The 20,649-nt window shown below is 33.6% G+C and overlaps 1 protein-coding gene across 11 annotated transcripts in view; it reads left to right on the top strand.

Annotated features, from left to right (window-relative positions):
- Positions 1-20,649, top strand: part of tutl (immunoglobulin superfamily member turtle) — a 337,339-nt gene that overhangs the window by 266,001 nt on the left and 50,689 nt on the right. For 2 of the 11 annotated variants that reach the window (XM_088273973.1, XM_088273967.1), the window contains exons 1-2: positions 15,215-15,317; positions 15,524-15,765. The exons of 8 other annotated variants lie outside the window; for them this stretch is intronic. The gene's annotated coding sequence lies outside the window, so the exon portion shown is untranslated. Of the gene's footprint in view, positions 1-15,214; positions 15,318-15,523; positions 15,766-20,649 lie in introns of those variants that run through there. One more of the 11 variants, XM_088273970.1, reaches the window with a different exon arrangement.

Here is a 20,649-nt window from a genome sequence, read left to right as displayed (position 1 = left end):
CGCGAATGTCGCTAACTGTGACAGTAGGTATTTTCCGTAAAATTGTAACATGCGACCAGTTAAAACGCAATAAGTTTATATATTATAACGTTTTCAATGTGGCACGAAGTTTAAAAAACAATGGTATTACTTTTAGGGAAACAGTTGTGACTTTGGTGCTTATTTGCGTGTCGATTTTGTGCAATTCGTATTGACATATGAATTCTAGCATAGGGTACCAGATTATATTCTAGATGATATATCATGTGCAGGTGTATATTGATTATATTGCGGAGGTATTCCGAGCTTTTGGGAGGTTTTAAAATTACTCGTCTTGAAACCATTTTAATGAAACCATTTTTTATTATTACATCCAACGATGAATTCTCAGTGAAAAGTTTCTTCTTTTTCTTCTTACCTTCATCCGCACCCACTGGTGCATAAAGCACTGCATCGTATCGAAGCAGTGTTATCTTGATCGTTAATTATGTGAAAACGAGTTGATAAGTCCTGTGCATCAGGTATCAGTCCGGAGTTAAACTTTTGACTCTCCGAGATTTTAGTCTACTAGTTTCAAGGCCCATTTGTCTCTTCGTCAGGACAATAAACTTAAATGCAAACAACTCTATCCACCAATAAAATTTTCTAAAGCTTTTATTTAGTTCGGCTGTGGAATGTCGAACTATTAAAATAACACTACTTTTATATGATACAGTGCCCTATGCACCGTTGGGTGCGAATAAAAGTTTTTAAAAAAAAAAATCCTGTAAGCATATCTTTTTCTGTATTTCGGTTTTTGAAATATTTCTACGTCGTAATTAATTCGTCTCGAATCTAAAAATGGACGTCAAAAAGTATTTGTTGCCAATTTTGCCTACATATAAGGAGCCGAGTTTGTCAAACCCTTTCTCATTTATCGCCTTGCCATTGAAAACAATTGTTTGTTTCTCGACTAATAGTAAGTGACATTTGACACGTCTCTCGATAGTTTTCTTATATAATCGATACTGTTTCCGGTTTATTTTGAGAATACCTGTACATTCCCGATTCCAATAGTCCTAAAATATCTATTTTAGTCCAGTTTACCCATGTTAGACCGTCTTACACGCCTTCTCCGTATTCTCGAAGGGGTTTTCAAATAGCTTTTTACCATTTATTCTGATAGAATTAAGGCCCACAATTCGCAATTGCCGAAGATAATCGTAAATTATTTAGATGAACAAAAAATAAACCTTATTAGCAATAATTTGTATTCTTTATGGCTCGGAGTTCAACAAAAACATGGTAATATATGGGGCCAAGTCCATGAACAAAATTTAGAATTTTCTAGAAAAAATAACCAGATGTAGAATAACCATTGTATTCTCCAGATCTTGCTCTTTCTGATTTTCATTTATTCCGATCACTGCAAAAAAAAAATTAATGATGAAAAAAATTATTCAATAGAGCAGGTAAAAACATCCCTTACTTCATTTTTCGCATCAAAATTCACGGAATTTTATACTACTGGTATTAATAAGTTGATAGAAAGATGGGAGAAGGTTATATGAACTGATGGAAATTATATAATTTATTAAATAAATAATATACAAAAAAAAATATTTAAAAAAATATATGTAAAAAACGGTCAAAACTTTTGCATCAACCCAATATATATATATATATATATATATATATATATATATATATATATATATATATATATATATATATATATATATATATATATATATATATATATATATATATATATATATATATATATATATATATATATATATATATATATATATATATATATATATATATATATATATATATATATATATATATATATATAAATATATTTGTATATAAGTTGAAATCTCTTACTATTAATTCGTCCTAAAGTCGCAAGAATGTAACATTCTACATGCATAATTTATACAGGTATCAGTGTGTGAATAGTGCGTTGGTTTTGATGCGTATAAACTGTTGCTTACACGCCAGTTTAGGTATTGTCCTGACGAAGAGACATATACGTCTCAAAACCGGTAGACCAAAATCTCGGTTAGTAGTTTCATACCAGCCATTGACGCGTCATATTCGCGTCGGTTCAGTTAATAAAATTTTGTCTAATTGTAGTGAAATCCATAATTAATAATAAAACCCTTATCCGCACCCCAGTGGTGCATAGGGCACTGCTTCATATAAACGCAGTGTTATCTTGATCGTTTACACATGAAGGAAAGATGATCAGCCTTCCGCTTCAGGTACCAGTCCAGGGTAATATTGAATAAATATTACAGTGAAAAAATCACTAATATTTATTTGACCCCCCCTGGGAATCGAACCCGAGACCTCCAGAACGGTAGCCAAGCGTGCTGACCATTACACTATGGAGGCGGACAAAATATCCATATTTAGCGATCTAATTTTAACAAAAGATGTTTCGTTCGTCAGTTTTATTTTTACAGTAGAATGTATTACCATTTCTTTAAATTTTCTCTTTGAGCTCTCCTCCTTTCATCATTTAGGGCCTCCGTTACTCGCATTGCCAGGGGGGGTAAAAATTCACTGCATTTCTAGCGCCATTTTCTCCTTTTGCTAATCTCATTCCTCCGGAACATATTCCCGGGCACTGTCTTAATTCATCCGGGCAAACAATCGTCCGGGTTTCTCCGTCTGCTCTCCGCGAAGGGAGGGGACATGGCGATGCTCCCTTCCGCCTACATACTACATACACCCTACGCGTTTGCATACACCCTCGAAAGAACTCGGCCAACTTTTAGATTGAAATTTCAATGCATTTTTTGCCGGTAGGTTTTGTAGACGTAGCGAAATTTATTGGCTTTACTTTTCTTTTCGTTTCTGGGGTTTTAGAGTTGATTCACATGAACTGTGAATACAGGCTGTTGAACAAAATGTGTATTTATTTTTTATTTAATAATTACATTTTTATACAATTTCTATTCATTTCTACTTGATACAATCTTATAATTTTAGTTGCGCCTAGCCTCTCAAAATACGAGACAGCTCTTGTGCTTGAAGAGGGACTTTTCCATATTTTTTTTTGTTTTTTTTTATAGTTTCATGTTATACGAAAATATGTATATATATATATTTATATATATATATATATATATATATATATATATATATATATATATATATATATATATATATATATATATATATATATATATATATATATATATATATATATATATATATATATATATATATATATATATTTTTGTATGTATATATAAATATGTATTAATTATAATTTATTATACAAACTTTAGACTAATTTATTGTTGGTATTGATTCTGTTATTGTGTAGATCTTTACATTGTTACTTTTTTTGCAGCATTTTTGCTGTACGTATATTGCAGACGTTGTTTAGTAATTTTCAAGAAAGACCAGATCCAATTGGAGCAATTAACGCATAAGCAGTGGCGTGCAAATATTTTTTTCATCAGTGTAAGGCACAGGGTGCGTTGTTACGTATCTTGTCATTTAGAAGATGAGCTTCAATGAATTTGCATCCGCGGGTCAATTGAATTTTTTATTAAATTTAATTTCCGCCGGACGAAATTTCATCGGCGGGGAAGGGTGTAATTTTTATCATCACAAATCTTTTGACGATGATTTTTCTTTTCACGATCACGAAACCTTACTATTTCCTTTGAAAATTCCTTCCAACATTCTGTAGGGTAAGCGTCGCTTTTGTTCCTTTGTGAAATGTACGCCCCTGTGTATATGAACAACGTATAATTTATTGATTTTCCCGGCTACTCAATTAAAAACTCCGCGCTCGCCGCTGTATTTACCGATTTATTTAAAAACGAGGAGAGTCATTCCCGTTTCCGATATGTCTTTATTCGTCTGCGAGTCGGGAATAGATTCCTTTATATCAGTAAGACCATTAGAATTTTCGATATGGACTTATCAATGTGCTGTACAAATATTCGATCGGAAACTAACGTCGCCGGACTCTATTTGAACTGGAAATAAAATAAAAAGCGGAGATTGCGGGATTCTGCAAATAATCTCGTTTCATTTCTCGATATTGTCTGGCGGATGGCGGATGGCGGACTTCTCGAAACTTCGTCGTGAAAGGAAATCGAATGAACCAGAATATTCTGTAAATGAATTTACTCGCTGCATATCAAACGGTCCACTCATTATCCACTTTGCCCATTCGTTATCTACTGTCTCTTTTTTTTACTAAATTACCAAAACCTCTTTTCATCCGCATTGCCTTTCATTCGGGCAATAAAATGTTTGATTCTGGGATATGAACCATATTATTTATTGAAAATGCAGTTCGTTGATAGAATTCCATTTTTAATTTTTTGGTAATGTGTCCAAAAAAAACAAATTATTCGAACGAATTCATCTTTTATTTTAATATATACAATGATATGCAATGTAACGCGTTTCGTCTTATCAAGACATTTTCAAGCTCATTTTCATAATGTCTTGACGTCACATTATATATCATTGCACATATTAAAATTAAAGTGGAATTCGATCCGATATTTCTTTTTATTTCGGATACATACCAAAAAATTATCATATTGTTTAAAAAAAATTTTGCAAAAAATCATTTCAAAATATTTCTATTTTTCTTCTTCTTCTACTACTACTACTTTTTATTCGTTTTCTTTTTCTTCTAGCCCTTATTTCCACCAAATGGTACATAAGGCACTACATCGTATAGGCGCAGTGTTATCTGAATCGATAATTACTGTCTAGGATGATATTCAATAAATATTAAGAGTAAAAAAAACGCTCTTATTTATTTTAAGCCCCTGGGAATTGAATCCGGGACCTCTAAGCACTGTATCCAAACGCGCTAACTACTTCACCACAGAGGAGAGTAATTTCAAAGCACCCTGCGTAATTTATTTCTACTAAATGTTAACATATTTTTTTGATGATTAACAAAATGCCATTTTCGTGAAAATCTTACAGTCGCTTAAAATAAAATGTTAAAACACAATTTAATTCATGAAAAAGAAGTATTTAATGTTTTATGTATTATAATAAGTAATGCAAACGATGTCTAATTGGGATGAATGTTTACTTGTAAAAATGCAAGTTAATTATTTTGATTAATGTTTTACTTAGTAAAAACCACTATTTCTCAAAATCGTGTCACAGTAGAGTTGAGACTGCCGAATCAATTAATGAAATTAATTATTTTGTTTAAAGAAGTACCTACTATATAAGGAAGAGTTCGTTCGTGGCATGTAATTTAAATTATGAAAATTCGTAGGTATGATAAAAAAAGTTATTTTTGACATCTCATCAAAGATGAAGAAGAATATGGAAGTCTGGGCATTTACGGGGCTGACGACCGTCAGCCCCGTAAATACCCAGACTTCCATATTCTTCTTCATCTTTGATGAGATGTCAAAAATAATATGAAAATAACTCCTGTAATTGGAGATAATCCAGATTTTGTAATCAAGTATTTGGACACACTCAAAATGTTGTATAAAAAAAGTAAAGATAAATTTCAATCAATATTTCTCTATGGCTAATGTTCCACTTTTCAATACTGTTGAAAACACTTTCAAAAAGTTTTGGCTGACAAAATCTCCGTACCTTCGGATCACAATGTCGGCGAGAAGCCGTTCTTCGTCGGATATTGTTTTTATCGAGTTCGCAAAGTGTAGCGCAGTTAGAACAAAGTTTGTCGAGAACAGAACCAACAATGAAACAATTTCGAACGAATCTCGTTGCATTTTCATTTTGGGCTATAAATAGCATAACTTGTACATAAATAATGCCTCGGTTCTTGGTTCGGAGTTGGGAAAACTATCGGTTGTGTTCGCTAAGACCTGAATTAGCTACCAACCGTGCAGGCCTTGTAATGGTCGTGTGTGATGATGTATTTTTCATGTTTCTTGCAACCTCGTATTCGCATATTACCCAAATAAATATTTCAAAGCGCTGTAAACATACCAAAATAATAACATATTGAGTGTATACAAACGCTAAAAAATTAAATGAAAAGGATATTTTTGGCGTTTCTCGTGTATGTGATTATAATCCAGGATTCGGACCTCACATACAAATATAAGAGTTTCTGATCGTAAAAAAAGCTTCTTCGTCTCATCAATAGATGCCTAGTGAAAATTCTTGTGATTCTTATACAACGTTTAGAAATTGGATCATATAAGAGTATAAATAGAACTTCCAAGAATTTGAGTAGTGTAAATGTCAGTCATGGGTAGAATGGTGAATGTTGATCACTTAAAGTTAAGTGATCACTTAACCAGCCTGTGAGAGGTCATTAGCCCTGTAAATATGTGTATTAAATTACATATGTGAAATTTTGTAACTGGAATTTTACAAATACCTGTTTTTTGTTACTCATTAATGTAAATGTATTTATGTAACTGTTCTGTAAAATTTCCAAATAAAATAAAATAAATTAAATAAATACCCAGACTTCCATATTCTTCTTCATCTATTATATAATAAGTATTTGAATAAGTATCTGGAGACACTAAAAAAAATTGTGAAAATGTTATAGTCATTTTTTTTTTAAACAAACATAGTAATAAACTATTTATTTAAACTTCATGTACAGAAAATAAATAAGTACATTGGCGGGCTTATTGCTTAAAAGCAATATCTTCCAACCAACCAAAATACTATGTATATACTGTCTTATTTTAGTCTAATAACAAGTCAACTAGCTAGCACCTTGTTCTATGTCGTTTTAATGTGCCCCCTGCACCATTATATGAATTATTTATTGATTTGGCGTTTAATTTGTAGAATTCCATTTTAATTTGTATATTAATTTTAAATCAAACACAATTTTTTTGAGTTTACTATGTTGTATTTTGTTAACAAAAACACTTCAAAAAACTAATATTGTGACAATTGTTTCGCCTTGTTAGGGCATCATCAAACGAATGCCCTAACAAACAAATGGCCATTCGTTTGATAATGCCCTAACAAGGCGAAACAATTGTCACAATATTAGTTTTTTATATGTTTTTGTTAATAAAATACAACTTAATAGACTAAAAAAATCTGTGTTTGATTTAAAATTAATACATAAATTATATGAACTGATGAACATAATCACGTGCATCTGCGTAAATATAAAAATACAAGGGTAGGTACGGCTGGTTGTACCTTTGCAATGAAGTGGGTATATAACCAAATATAAAATGGCACAGGAGTCCATGAAATGTGAATAGGGCGACATTCTTCAGGCAGATCTTGAGGAATCCACGTCACATTCCTGTGACGGGAGGCCTCTCCTCCTTCCCTCGGCCATCCCTCACCCGTACACACACACACACACACACACACACACACACACACACACTCACTCACCCAAACACAACCCCCTCAGATAAATAAACCATTATTTAAAAACACACACTAAGAAAATTTTCTCCTTATCATTCATTGTTTACTTTGTGTAATACCACTTTTATAAACACTTATTTGTGACTCCTCCGCCTCCGTGGTGTAATGGTCAGCGTGTTTGGCTACCATGCTGGAGGTCCCGGGTTCGATTCCCAGGGGGGGTTGAAAATAAATATTAGTGACTTAACACTGTAATATTTATTTAATATTACCCTGGACTGGTTCCTGAACCGCAAGAGTGATCACCTTGCCTTCAAGTAAGTAATGATCAAGATAACACTGCGTCAATTTGATGCAGTGCCCTATGCACCATTAGGTGCGGATAAGAGTTATAAGTAAGTATTTGTGACTACCGATTTCGGAAATTCATTCCATCGTCAGGTCATTAAAATATTATTATAACGATTTGACATTTGCATAAAAAAAAATATTGAAAGAGAGAAAGAAGACAAATTTTTCGTTAATGTATTGTATATAAATTTTATTAAATTGTATAAAATCCTTCTCTGTCCAAGCGGTCAGACTATGGAATGAATTACCTCTCCTTGTAAAAAATGCACCGTCTCTAGTAACTTTTAAGAAACATCTGAGACATTACAATGCTAACTGCCCATCAAACCTCCTCCCTTAGTTTCTCCCTCTACCTCCTTCCCTAAACTCCGTTTTTCCTTTACCCTCCTTATTATCATTTTTTGTATTTATATTTTTTTTAAATGTCAATTTGTAATTTATGTTTTTTTAAATGTTAAAGTAGTCACAAATAAGTGTTTATAAAAGTGGTATTACATAAAGTAAACAATGGATAATTTTATATGGTATCAAACGTTTTGATGAATATCACTAATCTGTTTGCAAGATTGCTTTTTACCAATGAGTCCGCCAATGTACTTATTTTTATCTGTACATAATTAAATTCAAACCCTTATCCGCACCCCAATGGTGCATAGGGCACTGCATATAAACGCAGTGTTATCTTGATCGTTAATACACGAAAGAAAGGTGATCAGCCCTCCTCTTCAGGTACCAGTCCAGGGTAGTATTGAATGAATATTAGAGTGAAAAAATCACTTATATTTATTTGACCCCCCCTGGGAATCGCATCCGGGACCTCCAGAATGGTAGCCGACCGTGCTAACCATTACACTACAGAAAAGTAACTATATTACTTTAAAAAATCAAAAAGGTTGTCTTAACGGAAAAAATTGACACGGCATTTTATAGTACTCATAGAGTAGTATACGTAGATAATAGTAAGGTTGCGTTACTGTTTACACCATTCTCAATCCTGACGCCATTCATCCTCGCAGACAAATTTCCATTCGTAGTTTCCTATTCAGTGATATTTTGTCGTAAACAAAGCGAGAATCGCCCATAAAAATAATCGGACCTCTAAATTTACGAGAACGGCTAACGACTCGGATTAAATGTGTTATTCTCGTGTTCCCATACAGCCCAAACTCGTAGGAGGAAGCCGCGAACTAATTTTAGACGTATCGGGAAACAGTTTTAGATAGACTCAAATAGAAATACTACCTTCGCAAATATGGCTCCAAATATAATAGCCCAAAAAGGAATTTTTAATGGAAAAAAACTTTAAATTCACCTTAAACCTTTTATTTGAGCTTTATATTACATGGGATATAAAAGGATAGTCTTTCATATTATTTTTTGACATCTCTTCAAAGATGAGGAAGATTTTTCTTCTTTCTTGATTTTTTCGATAGTGCTTATCTCAGCTTTGCATTCTTTCCTTATTTCATCATTCGAAAATCTATCATATTTCGTTTTGCCGCACATTCGTCTGAGGGATCGCATTTCGACTGCATTCGTTTCATGTATGAACGTGAGATGCTTACCCCATTGAAGAATCTATTTTAATCATCGCGTCGTTTCTCTGCCACAGTGGATGATCACATGAAGCGATGGTTGATTTCACCTCATGGTGTTTTGATTTCATGTCAACCTCTCTTGTATGCAAAGTCTTCAAGCAACTGGGTCCTTTAATTTGGGCGCTTTGAAGTAGTGTGTTTAGTATTTAGCTAAGGGGGTTGGTATTATTAACCCATTCCCTCCCTCCCTCGTGGCGGACTAACGATGGAACCTTTAACCTTCCCCTACCGGTGATATGTATTTACTACAACTCGAATTTAACTTAATACTAATCCCTTTCACTGCCTGCACCGGGGTACCTCTAGAAAATTTGGTGACGGATTTACAAACTTGTATTTATTTAGATTGGCAGTGACAGGTATATTGAAAGCTTTTAAATGTAAATTCACAGTAAAATCGGGATACAATTTTATATTGTTTCACATTTTCAATAAATTTCGCAACTTAGTTTTAAAAAAATTGCTTTGCAAGAGCAGATCTGTCAGGAAGCCTAGATGCTTCTGTATCAGATCTGGGCATGCTGTGGGACAGCTTTCAATAAAAACTCGAATTTAAAAATGAGAATATCAATATAAAATATAATGGATACGGGCTCAGATTATTTGTATTCCTATGTAATATAATTACGTCTTACATTTAAGTATTATGATATAAAGTTATTCATTTTCTGCGACGGAAATAAATAATCGGGGATAAAATTACCAATACATAAACGTTTCTCAGTGTGTGCGTGCGTACGTACCGTGCTTTGCGTATACGCGCATGTCGTCGCATATTTACTGCGCCAGTAATGCGCAGATCGACTTGCGCGGCGGTCGTGTCGCTACGCCTAGCTATTACGGCTACTAACGACGTATTTTTCCCCCGTTTGCAGATAATTACCGGAGCTAACATTACAAAATTGGCATATTTCAACTTCAACTATGGTCAATAAAAACAATATTTAGGAATATTCACGTTTTCCCCGACATTTTCATATGGTGTTCAAAATACATGTCACCGTTGCACGCGGCAGTTACTTAGCGCCGTAAGGGAAAGGTTAATGTCGCCACCAGCCCGGATTAGAGCGCACAGCCGACTAATTAGGTTGCGAAATGCCGGACACGGGGTGTTAATGGGTTAAACCGTAAGAAAATTACCCTCGTCTACGGTGTACTGACCTATCGACTCGAGTCGTTTTAGGTATTCACCATAAATACCAAAAAAACCATAAAAATAATTAAGGGGATATAACGAAACACAGAATTCAAGAGATACACACTATGACGGCTTTTGTAGCAGTTAGAAACAGTGAGAACGAGATGACCATAAAAATAACTATAAACCCATTTATCTACTTTTCTTTTCCATTTCTTTCCTCATAAAGCAGTAAAACACAAAACATCAAAACACGCATCGTATTTTAAAAAAAAGTTCTTATCCTTCTTCTTCTTCTTGGAGTAGGCCCTGTGGCCCCTTTTTAAGAGGAAGCTACTCTTGCGATGTCGTTTCCTGGCTGTCGATCTATCTCTTTGGTGGTCTGCCTGTGAGTCGTCTACCTTGAGGTTGGCCGTACAGTGCGATGTGGGGGAGTCTGGATGGTTCCATTCTCCTCACATGCGCATACCATTGTCTCCTGCGTTGCCTTCCCCACCTAACGACATCTTCGACCACGTACATATATTTCCCTGATCCTGGCGTTTCTTATTATGTCTTATATTTATATCCTTAATTTTTCTCTCTTTTTAGTGTGCATATTAGGTTAAAATCGTTAAAGCAATAAAAAATGGATTCAAAAAGAACTCCACCGACAAGACACACAAGGTGGCTTAATGGGTCTCTGAAAAAAAATTGTTTTAAATATGTTTAAAATTGTGATTTAAATAAATGTATACAATTTTTGTTAATTTATATTTTTTTTAAATCTAGAAAAAAATACTTATGAAACTTAAAATATTATAAAAAAGGGTTAATTCTACCACAAAGTTACTACCGAATCAAATGAAAAGTTTCCATGTTCCCACCACAAAAGACTTCATCTATGTTGAGATCTTCACATTTTTAACTGTTTGCATAGTCACACCAATTTCTCTTCATCTCCACGTCATTATCTTCTTTTACTTTACTACGCCATATTTTCCATGATCTTCCTAAACTGTCATAAAAATTTGCATAGTAAATCCTAAACGTTCTCTCTCCATCCATTCTCCGTACATGATCACCTCATTTTTCATTCAATCGATAATGCTCAACCCACCCTTACGCATTTAATCTTATTTTTTAAATTAAACTTACGACTATGGCAAGGAAATAAAGTAGTATAATTTTTAATTTAATAAAATAATCATGATATTCGAATTTAAAAAAGGTTCCTATTAGGTGAAAATTATCAAAAAATTATAATACAAACAACATACCTTTTAAAAATTAATTATATTTACATGAACACATAATAAAATACTCGTGGAGCCGATACGTACTACTAAATTAAGCGTTTGTTATTCGCTTTTGCTTGAATTGCATAACATCTTAGTGACTCTGAAATCTAGCTACGGTTTATGCAACACTGCTTATCATTACAAATAAGTTTTATAATCATTACACCACGGAGCTCTAATTGTCTAATAACGCTCCTATCATACCTTTTACCCCGTCATTTCTTTTTACACCCTTTTTACTCTCTTTTTCTTGTTATTTTTGTAGAAACCTTATATAACAATATCCTTAAATGAGCGACTCATCTACACATTGGAATTATTACATATCGCTCACTCCTTTCAAGAACGTCATAAATCAAAAATTGTCAATTTTTAATTGTGCATGTTTTCGGAATGCCCAGAAAATGTACTATATCCCAGAAAAAGAGGCATATTTTTAACTTAATATTTACCCGGGCAGAAAGTGTCGTTTTTGCATTTTGAAGAAATGGTATTGTTTAATTATTTTTTTAAATATACTTAATATTTTTCAAATTGAGAAAAAACCTTCAGGTTTTACCTAAAAAGATCTGTTGCACAGTAAAAAGTTTAAAAAGTGGCTAGTAATTTATTTTGAATACATTGTATTATATTTTAAAACTTTAAAACGTTTTCCTGAAAAATCAAGTTTTTTTTATTTATGATATTCTAAGGATTTGTGATGTTCTAAGGAGTAAGCGATATGTAATATGTTTTTTAAATAAATAAAATTGGTATATTCGTTACCTCGTTTCATCTTTCGTCCATCCGAAAACATCGCGAGCGCCGAAACGGCCTGTACAATTCTCGCAAGTGCGACTTCCTGACATTACAATTTTTCTTTACAATCCTTTGACCCCCCCCCCCTTGTCGCGCTTCCCCCCGCCCCGCCGCGCCTGCCCTCACGGCGCAGGCGATACTAACGACATCTGATAGCGGCTAATGTAAACACGATTATTTGCAAGACTTCTCGAGTGGCCATTCTTCTCTCCGGGTTAAAACCACCCGACAAAAGAAAACATGCCCCGAGGAAAATCGAGACACTCGTTCGAAAGGGGTCTGGAAAAACCATTTTGGCATTTTTATTTTCGTCTTTTTCGACGCGCGCCAATGGCTTTTGCCGCCTTTCGGTGTGCTGGGGATGAATTTAGAGATTTTTTCCTCGCCGAAGTAGTTCCAACTGCCTACTGCCTACCATCTATAGAAATCCTGTTAAAAGCTTTCACCTCTCTGCTGGTGACGTTAAACAGCTTTTATTTTCTTTTTCTTGGGAATATTTTCGCATTATCTCTGTCATTTTTCATATTTTTCGACACCCGTGGTTTAACTAATCTTGGAGCGAAACACTAAACGCACTATTTCTTTTGCAAAATGAAAGGAAACCTATGTTTTTATTACTTTTGATCTTTCACCGTCATTTTGAAACAATAGAAATTCATGAAAATATACATAATAATCAACCCATATGACAATGACTAAAGCCTCCCCCCTATTTTATATGTTCTCACTGACAAGAAATGAAAACTAAATACTAATTATTATTAAATAAATAAATAAAAATAAACAGCTTCTACCCCCTCTTCAACTTTCAACGTCCCAAGGACCTAACTCTAAAATTTAGAATTAGCTTCACAAACGGTGTTTGAAAATGATGTAAAATGCATCGAAACACGTGTCACAAAAGATTTTAAGAAATAGATAGTGGTACTAAGTAAAACTTAAATTTCAAATAGAGATCATTAATTTTATATTAAAAAAATACCCTCGTATTTGGAAAAAACATTTACAGAATGTATTCTTTTTTAGATAATTCTATAACTACGCAAGTATTTTATTTATTGTTTCGGCGTTAACTTTATGGTAAGACATGTTACAATGATTAAAGAAAACACTTGTTTTATACCACTTAGTTTTATTAAAGACTACTAGTTTCGGAAGCTAAACTTCCATCGTCAGGTCTGAACAACTAAAATATAAATATACAAGTATTCTCTTTCATACATAACACGAGTCCTAGTTCAAGCCCTTGAGGTACACCACTGGTACCTTTTTGGAAACTATTTTTCTCGTTTATTTTTCATACCATTTATCTTTATAGCGTAGTATTAGAACATAAAGTTAAATCTTATGATGTTCCGGATTCAATTTACGGTTGAATTAACGTAAAATAATATTCATATAACTACATAAATTTTATACTGAAGTGTCGCTATTCAACCCTTACTGGTCCAATGTCGAATCTAATTCGACATCGATTTTTTGCTCTTAGGTCCCATGTCGGATATTATTCGACATTTTTTTCATCATAAGTACTATTTATTTAAATTCCAAGCTTATATTTTGTCACTCGTATCTATTACAACAGTATGTTGAGCAGAGGACAAAATATTTTTTTCAATTGGATTGAAACTGATACGTAGATTTTTTTTTAATTTAGGGGAACTGGAAAGGGTTAAAATCAAAATTACGCTACACCAATATGATAAGAAACATGAAACAGTCGCTGTTCAAAACGTTTACAAACGATTTTCTACAAATGATTATTCAGACTATTGAAAACTTGACTTTAAGACCTTTCCCTACACCGCTGTTTAATATCAGGTGCTTGTAAATTTTAATTAATCTGAAATACATTAGGTTTCGACTCTCGAGTTGGAAGTTCCGCTATACAAACAGTGTGTTATAATTATTCCAACTTGTTTTTAATTACGCGGTTTTGTTAACCGCGGGGTAGTGCAATCCTATTTAATTGATTTCACCCGCAGTTGAATATTGGCGGAGAGAGGAATAAGCCTCCGTTAATTTTAATTAAACTCATTCGATGAATCCACGCTAAATATTGTAATTTCATACATCCACCGCGCGAATCGTAATCCGATTAAATATTACGAAGAACGTGATTTACCCGTCAAACGAACTACAATCGCACAAACGTATCAGCAAAACCAGAGACCCAAATTGTTCGGGGATATTCTCGCGGCGCACTTTGCCAAGTTGAATTAATAATTCAATCTGTATTTCGCGAGCATATTATATTTTCTCATTAGAAAATACTTTCTAAAATATTTTTTATCTGTTGGGATTTAATTTTTGTAAATTTGAAATGTGTAGTAAATAAAATAGTTTACGAATTTATTCGTAAAATAAAAGTTTCGCCGCATGTATGATTTCGTATGTATTTCCTCGGACTCGGCGCTACCCTCTACCCTTTCGTTCCGCTGTTCGCTCACTTCCGATTGTCCGTTTTTGCGAAGTATTCCGAGTATAAAATTCGTCGCGGCGAAGTAAACAAAACAACCCACTAGACCGAAAGGAGGAGAGTGTTTACTCTCCGTTTATTGTAATCCGCCGGTCGGGCGCGGGCCTCGGGGCCTCGGGGCCTCGGGGCGCGGCGGCTCGGCCCCCGGGGGCGCCGCGGCGCGCGCAGCCCGGATCAATAGGCGCGGGGCGCGGGCCCGGGCGGCGCGCCACGCCCACCGCGCTGTGCGCGCGCGCCCGACACTCCCAGGCCGCCGCCGCCGCACGCCACACGCCGCCGCCGCACGCCGCACGCCGCACGCCACACGGAGTCCGCGATGAGCGCATAGCGCCGAGGACGGCCGCCCGCGTGTGCACACTGGACGCCTTGTGAGCGACCCTTCTCTTCACATTACGATCTATTTCGGCGAATAGCGCCCGAAACGTGTTCCTCGTATCCGACAGCCCCTGTGAACAGTGCCGCGTAGTGAAATCCCAAATCTCAAATCATAATCTCAAATCGTCTAATCCCCTTCGTTTCTCCCAGTCGTGTTTACAATCCCTCATTTCCCAAATTAAATATATTTTTCTTTCAGATTAAAAATCCCTAAATTTATACGATGTGAAAGTGTCGTTAGTATAATATTAAGAAATTAGTCAATTAGAAGTGGTAGTGTCATATTTATGTCGGAAGTATTGGAAGGAAATAATCGAAATATATAAAAAGTGAACGCCGTGGGTTCCAAGAAATTTTGATGGAGAGGTGATACTAAAGGCCTTACCCATTCGGGAATACCTTCGTCCTGGGTTAGCAGCTCACCATTGACAGATACAGACGGTATGGATTACGATACACACATTATATTAAATATCCCATTTATCATTATTTATTGATACATAAGAAATATTCTGAAAAAACTATTGAGGTATTTTGGGGTTCCAAAAAATTTTAACTCACCCTTAAAATTTTTAACATACTCAACTTGTTTTAAAGAGCAAATGGTATTTTTATAAAGAATAACAATAAAAATAATTTCCATCAGTATATATACTACGAATACTTTTACTACAGTATTTAATATCTCTCCGCTACCTCCAAGGGTACGCAGAGAGGATGGAACGCAACAAACGTCTATCTTGACATACGCTCCTAACTTTCTCAACTTCCATACTTTTTTTTAAATATAAAATTTCATAAACATGTCTTTAATATTCTCACATAACTCATTTTAGTAAAATTTGGTCATACATGTCCTCCATTTATACAGACTTTTGACGTTGGCTGATTTTATGTTCTGATTGACTCGGTCTTTCTTGGCTGTCATCGTTCTATTTCCCCATAGACAGCCATATGAGATTTTAAAATTAGTTTTTTTTTTTTTATTATTTACTAACTAATAAAAAGTATATTTGTATTTGTTTCAATAGGTAATTATTTTTTATTTATTTTAAATGAGGAGTAATAAACCTTTTTTATTTTTGTGTATTTTTATCTTATTTTTCATATTGTCATTATTTCGTTGAATAAGTCATCTAAAAATGCCAAAAGAATTGTTAACGGTATTTTTTAATTATCTCTACAAAATCAGAAGAAGTTGTACAAATGATAATTATATTTACTTTATATGATTATTATTTATTTATTTACAAAAAATAAAGCATTTTAAAAATTATGAACTATGTATTTGAAGATTATAACATGGTAAATGTAGTGATCACTTAAACCCTATTTTTTCCCTTATTTTTTTAGCTTTTAAAGACTTGCCTTTTCCCGTCTCAATAACCTCTTCATTCATGTTGAGATGTAAATAATAAAAAAAATGGTAAACAACCCATAAGTGGGATAAAATCTTGATTTTGTGAACTTTTAATATTTGGGACACTGAAATTCTTTTATGTGTACTTCTATGTGTTTTTCTGTTTACGTTTTGATATCTAATTTACTTGAAAATAGGTCTATTGATATTGTTGTATTTTTTACATAATTAAAAAAAGTTTAAAAAATAGTATTTGATTTTGTTCCATAATCTCTTATTTGTATCGGGTGCTTTTAAATGTATATTTTTTAAATTCCTTTAGTTTTGTACATTCACGGATCTTCTTCCTTTTATACAATTTAAAGACAAACTAAATACGCCACCTCAAGCCGTACCTCCAAATATATCAAATAAGAACCATCATATTAAAGGGAACCAACAACATTGCATATAAACACATATACATCTTTTAAAATGTAATGCAATATGAACGTTCAATAATGAACATAATGGTGAACATTACACAAATGTATAAAAATCACTAAAACCAGACAAACGCCAGGTCGTAAGCCTTGGGATGCTCTGATCTCCTTTCGTTTAAATATTATAGATATTTACCTTAAGTTGAGACACCAATATTTCTTTTTTAATTTAAATTTTACTTAGTAAATACCACTATTTTTTTAAAATCTACTATGACACGTATTTCGATCATTCCGCATCATTTTCTAACACCTTGCGAATTTAATTTATGTGGAATGCATCGTCACTATATTTTAAGAAATAGTGGTATTTACTAAGTAAAACTTAAATTAAAAATGTTTATATTTTATCAAAAAATTACTTGATTATTTAGTGCAGTATTTCTCAAAGTGGGCGACAACGCCCCCGTGTGGGCGTTCTGGAAGACTTTTACAGGCCATAAGAAGCCCAAAGAGACAGATAGAAGTACTAAGGACATGTTAATTTTATTTATTTTTAGAATTTTATTTTCCCCTTTGGCCAGAAATTTTGATGGGGGTGCGCCAGACTAAAAAAGTTTAGGAACCTGTGATTTAGTGTATCGATAATTATCTAATTAATATCATCACTAGTCCTTCATATTTCACTAAATCTATCGATCCTTGTAAGTTTATAAAAATCGATTCTGTGAGAAACATCTAGAAAGAAATCGCGTGTCATATATCGAATAACTCGCCTAACCTAACCTTGCGAGTGAGAACAACCTAGCATGTAAGAAACTGTAAATTTTACTTTAACCCTTCCCTTACGGTGCTTTAAACTTTCGCGTACACCGGTGATATGCATTTTGTACACCATATGAAAATGTGGTTTAAAAACGGGGAAAATGCGAATATTCGTAAATGTTGCTTTTATTGACCACAGTTGAAGTTGAAATATAACAATTTTCTAGTTAGCTCTGGTAAGGATCTCAAAAATGGGGAAAAATCCATCGCAAGCACCGCAATAGCTGGCGTAGCGACACGACCGCCGCGTAAGACGATCTGCGCACTTCGAACGCAGTCAACACGTTACGACATGCGCGGCCTGATACAAAGCACGCCACGCGCCGCACACACAGAAGCATTTGTGTATTGGTGATTTTATCCCCGATTTTTTCACAAATTATTTATTTCCGTCGCTGCAAATGAATAACTTTATATTATAATACTTTCATGTAATACATGATTATATTACGGAGGAATACATAATTCTGAACCCGTATCTATTATATTTTATATTGATATTCCCATTTTAAAAGTCGAGTTGTAGTAAATACGTACATATCACCGGGAGGGGAAGGTTAAGAAATTTTTCGCCTAATAACTTAAAAACCGTCTTACTTAATTTCTGTTGATGGCGTTCTCTCTCATCTGAATTAGTGAATTTTGACGAATCCTTCTGAATTTGATTCAAAATGATTTTTTATAAATTATTTAACCATGAATTAATGCGTATAACGTAAGTCTCTTTAAAATGTTATTTTTAAATGAAAATATAATAAAGGAATGTAAGCATGAACTAGAAATAATTAAAAATATAAAGAAAGATCCTTTGGATTGAGAAAGGTGTTTTAGAAATGTGCAGCAAAAAGATGAGAGAATGACGAAGAAGGGGGAATTGGGAAATTTAAATGGAAAAACAGAACGAGGACGGCTGAGAAAGGTTGTTGGGACGACCTAAACTAATCCGGTCGTGTCAAAAGTCTACGTAATCGGAGGACATGTTTAACCAGATGCTTGGATGCGGAGGAAACTAGGAGTATATATCAGTACACACAAGTGTGGCGTCCCATCTTCTCTGCTTACCCTAGCAGAGAACGGCGTGATGGTAGCAGTAGCAGTAATTTCTTTCAACATTCAAGGTCCCATCGATCGACACTGCAATGCGGTCCGAAACGTCGACTCAATCGAATACAACGCAGCCTCTTCCCAGGACATAAATTTAAATTGTCCGATTTTTCAATAGGGTTTGCTAAAAATATCGCTCACTCCTTTCAAGAACGTCATGAATAAAAAAAACTTGATTTCTCAGGAGAACGTTTTTAAAGTTTAAAAATACAATACAATGTATTAAAAATAAATATCAAGCCACTTATTGATCTTTTTACTGTGCAACTGATCTTTTTAGGTAAAACCTGAAGGTTTTTTCACCATTTAAAAAATATTTAGTATATTTAAAAAAATAATTAACCGATACCATTTCTTCAAAATGCAAAAACAACACTTTCGGACCTGTAGCGGGTAAATATTAAGTTAAAAACATGCCTCTTTTGCTGGGATATAGTACATTTTCTGGGCATTCCGAAAACATGCACAACTGAAAATTGACGATTTTTGATTTATGACGTTCTTGAAAGGAGTGAGCGATATGATTTATCTCTATTCAACTTTCGGTTCACAATTTGGTTCGGATTATTTCCTAAAGTGAATGGGCCATCTTTTGTCTTCATCTTTGTCTAGATGACAAAGAGACAAGCCATGTCAAATATAATAAAATTCGGTTTAGAGCTCAGTCGGAAAGGGGGCGAAGGATATCCCGAAATTTTAGGTAAATGGGTCAAGATGTGCCGTATGCTAGTCGTCCCAAGCCGCAGTCTCCAATGTGAAGAGTCTTTGCATTATAAAACCTACTTTGGTTAATCGGGATAATGAATTTGAACTAGGATTTGGACACACTAAAAATACTGCGAATAAAATAACCGTTTATATTTTATGTTTAATAAATTGAAGTGATCACTTTGTACACGTGTAACATTCACCATTGTACCCACGATTGACAACCACGCTATTCAAATTTCGCAAGTTTTATATTATGTTTCAATTGACATCTTCTTTCATATGCGAGTTCTCGGCACCATCTATAGTTATAGTTTTATACATAGCTTTTTATTGACCAAAGACTTACATGAAATATAGTTACGTAAGATTCTTCACGAATTATTTTACAAGCTGGGAGATTATATATATATATATATATATATATATATATATATATATATATATATATATATATATATATATATATATATATATATATATATATATATATATGTAATAAAATACATAGGTACCTGCCTATACATTTTATTAAGTACTTACAAATAGTACCTACATAAAACAGTTCTACCACCAGATGTCGCATGCGTCGCACAGAATAAAACAAAAGACATCCGATAGAAAAAATATAATATTCTGAACTGTCAGAATCAGATATATAGATAGAAACATATTATAAAGATAAATTAAGAATAAACTTTAATTATAAACTTTAATTACAAAGCAACACATTGTTTATTTTATTATTATACACCCACTTTACATATTATACACCCAATTTACAAAGAAAAATATTATCACGTTATATATATATATATATATATATATATATATATATATATATATATACATATATATATATATATATATATATATATATATATATATATATATATATATATATAT

Source organism: Brachycentrus maculatus, unplaced genomic scaffold (genome assembly GCF_059751285.1).
Source record: "Brachycentrus maculatus isolate JH-2025_06_01 unplaced genomic scaffold, ASM5975128v1 h1tg000624l, whole genome shotgun sequence".
NCBI classification, from domain to species: Eukaryota; Metazoa; Arthropoda; class Insecta; order Trichoptera; family Brachycentridae; genus Brachycentrus; species Brachycentrus maculatus.
Note: the sequence above shows the minus strand (reverse complement) of the source record. Positions and strands in the feature narration are given on the sequence as shown.